The sequence below is a fragment of the Loxodonta africana genome, chromosome X, assembly GCF_030014295.1.
Source record: "Loxodonta africana isolate mLoxAfr1 chromosome X, mLoxAfr1.hap2, whole genome shotgun sequence".
Taxonomy (NCBI): domain Eukaryota; kingdom Metazoa; phylum Chordata; class Mammalia; order Proboscidea; family Elephantidae; genus Loxodonta; species Loxodonta africana.
This window is the reverse complement of record NC_087369.1, coordinates 4,211,851-4,217,852: the sequence shown is the minus strand read 5'-3', so window position 1 is coordinate 4,217,852 and position 6,002 is coordinate 4,211,851.

Below are 6,002 nucleotides of genomic sequence, written 5' to 3'. Positions count from 1 at the left end.
TTAGGTCATATGAGGGAAATTTTCCAACACACGAGATTCCCTCCTGCATTTTTCCCGTTAATATGCACTCCAAGAGTCACCAGTGGTCTATTACCGCCAGAGAAACACTTGTCCATTTTCAACTTCATATAATAGGAATAAGCTGTATGAAATATATTGTATCTGACTTCATCGAGCCACCCTGAAGTCTGTCAGGTTTTATCCATGTTGTTGCACATAGAAAAAAATTTTTTTCTAGGTGTTATTTTATTCCAATGGATGAATACACAACAGTATTTCTTACTCATTTATACATTTTATTCTTTTGTTAAAGTTTGTATTATAACCGAGCATATGGCCTATTTTGCTGAATATTTATTTAATGCATACTTAGAAATAATGTGTCTTACGCTGTTGTTAGGAGCCCTGGTGCTGTAGTGGTTAAGATCTCTGCTGCTAAACAAAACATTGGCAGTTTGAATCCACCAGCTGCTCCTTAGAAACACTATAGGTTAGGTCTACTCTGTCCTACAGTTGCTACGAGTCAGAATAAATATGGCAGCTATATATATATATGTATATATGTATATGTATGTATATATATATAATTTAATGCTGTTGTTAGATGGAGTGTTGGTGTTTGTCAAGATGGTTAATGGTGTTTGTCTTAGTTACCTAATGCTGCTGTAACAGAAATACCACAAGTGGGTGGCTTTAACAAGCAGAAATTTATTTTTTTCAGGGTTTAGGAGACTAGAATTCCAAATTCAGGGTGCTGGCTCTAGGTGAAGGCTATCTCTCTCTGTGAAATCTGGGGGAAGGTCCTTGGCTTTTCTGATCTTCTGTTCCTGGGTGACCTTCATGTGCCTCTGCATGTTTCCTCCCCATTTCTGTTTCAAAATGTGTGTTAACTTGGCTAGTCCAGGATTCCCAGTATTGTGTGATGGTCCACTATTTTGTCATCTGAGGTGATTTTCCTATGTGTTGCAAATCCTACCTCTATGATGTTAATGAAGTGAGATTACCAGAGTTATGTTAATCAGGCAAGACTCAATCTACAAGGTTAGATTTTTTCTTAAATTTGAGTCAAAAATCAAGCCGCATGGCTTGAGGAAAAAAAAATTATAAAGGTTTATTTAATGTTACATATCACATGGAATATGTAGTCAAAATCAAGAGAAACACCTGACTCTTCGGGTCAAAATTTATATGTTAGCATTTCCTCTAATGTTTTTGCCTAATATTAGACAGCAAACACATGATATTATCCCATAATTTTATTATTTCTTTATTGCTAACTTGGTTGCAACTTTATTTTTTGAAGGTACCATCAAAGCCAATGGTTTGATTGGGACATTCACATGGTTTACCTATGAAGCCTTTCTATTACTATTCAGGTAATTCAGAAGTGCAGTTAATGTCCACATTTCTAGCAACATTCTGTTAATGGTGCCATATGTATTCTCTAAGATGATAGAGACTTTCTCTTTGGTTCCCCTCACTTCTTTCTGAGCCCTCACCAAAACTGACTGTAAGGTCCATACTTCTACCAAATGTTTTTTCAAGGCAATCTAGCCTTTTACTATTTAAAAAAAAAAAAAAAAAAAAAAACCACTGCCATCGAGTCGATTTTGACTCTTAGCAACCCTACAGGACACAGTAGAACTGCCCTATATGGTTTCCAAGGAGCGCCTAGTGAATTTGAACTGCCAGCCTTTTGGTTAGCAGCCATAGCTCTTAACCGCTATGCCACCAGGGTTTCCCTCTTTACAGGCACCTTAAAACTCTTCCAGCCTCCACCCATTACACAATTCCAAAATTGCTTCCACATTTCAGATGTTTTTTAGAGCAGCAGCCTACTCTCCAGTACCAAATTCTGTCTCAGTTATCTCATGTTGCTGTAACAGAAAGACCTCAAGTGGGTGGATTTAACAAATAGAAATTTTATTTTCTCAGAGTTTAGGAGGCTAGAAGTTCAAATTCAGGGCACTGGCTCTAGGGGAAGCCTTTGTTTCTCTGTGGGCTCTGGGGGAAGGTCCATGTCTCTTCTCAGCTTGTATTTCTCAGTTTATTGGTGATTTTCATGTGCTGTGGCATCTGTCTTCCCCCATCTCTGCTTGCCTGCTTGGTTGCCTGCTCAATCTGCTCTTTTTAACTTAAGACACACCCTACACTAAATTTGCCTCATTACCACAGTAAAGAAAACCCACCCCCAAATGGGAGTATACCCACAGGTATAGAGGTTAGGATTCATAACATTATTATGGGGGGGCTACAATTCAATCCATAGCAAGAAGTATAAAGCATTTTCTACCTGTGGGTCTCACCTCTCAGTAGTCTCCTTGTTCTATGGAGCTTTCTGGGAGTCTGTCAATTCTACATCCACATGTGTCTTTTGGGCAGGGGCGTTTGCCTTGGCCCCGTACACCGTCATTGCTTACATAATGACCCCTTCATCTATACCCTGGGAAATAAAGACATGAAGGGAGCCCTGTGGAAACTTCTCTGCAGTGCATCTAGAACATAATTAGTCTGTGACAAATTCTTAGGCTACTATAAAGCCTATGGCTGCTTGGATTTTTAGGAACCACACCACATTCATAACTTTGGAATCAGGACTTTTGGATATTTTCCACATAAGCAAATGGCAGGATTGGATCTTAGGACTGGAAAACCTTGGTTGGGGAAGCACAAGCCAGATGGCAGCAACAGACTCTGGCAGACACAAGGCGTAAACAGAGTTGCCAAGTGGAGGTGGAAACACAGTGGTGACTGCTCCATGACTGTGCAAGTGCAGAGAGGGGAAGTACCACTGGATGCAGGAACCCAGACTTCAAGATGCGCTGTCCAACCAAGAAGAAACCAAGGGACATAGAGCTTGAGTCAGGGCAAAGTTAGAAGAAACCCATCTGGAGTGGCCATGGGGCCTCTGAGGGATGCCAGGAAAGAAAATAAGAACTGTGCCTGAGCCCCGAGCCCTGGGGAAAGGAGCCCAGCCGAGCTGAGGAAAGTCTGGGGGACAGGAGGTAAGGACCGTGGGAAATAAAGGCATGCCAACAGAAGAAGACTGAGCACCTGGGGACTCTGGACTTTTGAACCAAGTAAGGACCAAGCGGAAGCCCTGGGAAACCTCAGGAAAGGGCATGCACTCCATCTCCAGGGTCACCGCTGAGCCACAGGAAAGGAAAAAGTTTCCACAGGGGAGACCCAAGGGGAAAGGCCCAAGGTGAATAACTGGGGTGGGAGGTGGGGGGAGGACCCACTAAGGTATCTGGCTGGGCTGGAGGGCCCATTCTGGGAGTAGGGTGAAGGGGAGCAAGGGGCACAGGACACAGGGAGGCACTCACTCTTTCAATTTAGCACCCCAGAAGCATCATTGGCCTCACCCTAGTCCAAGCCCTGGGTGGGGCTGCTGAAAGGAAACCAGGGAGAATAGAGGGGGAACAGGTTTGCCTCTGGGCTGCATGGAACCCAGGGCACCTGAGGGAAAAGACACAGACTGAACCTCTGGGAAACCACAGAGGGCCTCAACGGGCATAGGCTCACCTGGGCTGCCTGGAGCTGCAGAGAGTGCGCACCTCAGCTCGTGGGCTTGGTATAATTCACTTGTGATGTGGACCCATGCAGTGACCAATCCGTGACACAGATGGGCACCTGCAGACCACCTGCACAGCTGACAGGACCACAGGCTCCCCATAGGCAGATGGAGCCCATGCAGAGGTGAGGGGAAGAGGAGAGGCCGGCATGCCTGGTCCTGCTGACCTAAGTGTCTCTATCCTGGGGAAGGGTGACTGGGAGGTGGAGAGGGGCCACGAGTGGCACCTGGTGGGGGTTCCTCCACATGGGAACATAAGATGGATGAAAGCAGTTGACTGTGGGCAAAAGTAGTCGCCATTCTTCTCCTCTCCCTGTGTCTGAACCACACTGTGTGCTATGTGAATTTGTGACTCCACCCACCAGACGGTGAATTCGCAAGGCTTGCTTGGAGTCCCTGAGTGGTAAAAACAGTTAACACGTTCTGCCGCTAATCAGTAAGGCTGGCATTTCCAGTCCACTCAGAGGCATCTCAGATGAAAGGCCAGCCTATCTACTTCCAAAAAACCAGCCGCTGAAAACCCAGTTCCACACAGTTCTACTGCGACACACATGGGGTTGCCGTGACTCAGATTTGACTTGATAGCCAACTGCTTTTTTGAGCGACTTGCTTTGGGCAAGAGGAAGGACTAGTGTGTGCAGATTCCCTACCAGACCTCAAGAAACGCTGCAAGCCTCCTCTCTCTCTGGGCACCCACCTCCACCACTGGAACAGCCTGGTCTGCTGGCTGAAGGAAGAGATACCTGGTGGAGCAGAGCCCAGACATGCCATCCAGGGCCATCCTGGACCAGCATGCATCCAAATAAGCCCGACCTTGTGAGAGAACCCAGCCTGGACGAGCAGGTGCCTCCAGGACCCCCAGCTGACAAAGATGCATGTGGGGGCCAGCCAAGACCAGAAACCTGCCCCGCTGATCCAGAAATAAGGGCTTCTTATTTTAAGTCCCTCAGTATTCACACAGCCATAGCAAATTCGTATAAGGAGTTTATCCAGTGGCACTTACTTGCACGTAAAGAGAACGAGAAATCCTGGATTTTCAATGGGAACTTTATATCAAATAGAACTGGCAGGGACTACAAAATTAACACACGTTTTTAACCCACTCGGGTAAATACCTAGGAGTACTGCCGCTAGATCAAAGTGGTAGGTCTGTGTTTAGGTTGGAAAACCTGCTGGCATAGTGCTTAAGTGCTATGGCTGCTAACCAAAGGGTTGGCAGTTCAAATCCACCAGACACTCCTTGAAAACTTTATGGGGGCAGTTCTACTCAGTCCTATAGGGTCGCTATGAGTCGGAATCGACTTGATGGCAACGGGTTTGGTTTTTTGGTTTTATGTTTAGATTTGTAAGAAATTGGCAAGCTGTCTTCCAAAGTGGCATTCCCGTGGAATTCTATTTTTTACCTTCCAAGTTTGCAAAGATCACTTTCTTAACACTGTTGGCAATGGTATGTGGATATAAAATAAAATAAAACCACTTTTATATATTATTGCTAGAGTTTAAATTGGCAAACTCGTACAGAATGTAATCTGGTAGCATCTACTAAAACTTGGACTGTATATTTTAAAATGCATCCATAGACCTAACAAAAGCAAGGTGCAAACAAAAGGTATGGTAATCTACTATTTGTGTAGAAAAAGTCATTTACCTTTGTATATATGCATAGAGTATCTGTGGATACACAAGAAAATGAGAAGGATTCCTCTGGTGAGGAAGTTTGAGGTCAAGGGTGAGAAAGAGACTTTGCATCATATACCCTGCATATATATTTTGTATCATAGGTATATACTGCCTTTTCCAAATGTAATACAATGAGAATAAGATAATACATGGAATTAAAAAAAAAAAAAATTCGACAATTCACAGTTCACATCTCTGTCCTACCCTGAAGTGTTTTTTTTTTTTTTGGTAAATATATACATAACACAACATTTTCCAATTTAACACTTCTCATGTGCACAATTCAATAACATAAGCTGCACTCGTTCCTCATTTGCCGACATGGCTAAATTCCAAAGATCAGGTCATTGTGTGGAAATCGGCATTATGCAAAAATGGAGGATGACCACATCAGGTCACAAAATGGAGGATGACTGTATCATTATATGACTGGCAAATTATATCATTACATAACTGTTATTTACATCATTACATAATTGCCAAACCAGAGAATTATGGCCCAGCTAAGTTGACACATAACCTTAACCATCACACCCAGCGTTACTCTAACCTCGTATCTTGGTGGGGAGCTCCCTTAAGTCTCCAGATTCTGTGCTTGTATAGGCCAGTCCTTCATGTAAGCTAAATTATGCCTCAAGAGGTTAGCATCAGGCTACCAGATGGTCCCTCTAATCTTACATGCCTTCAACTTTCAAGAACCAGGTACAAAAGCCAAATTGCTTTCTGCAAGATGGTTCATCACTTCAAT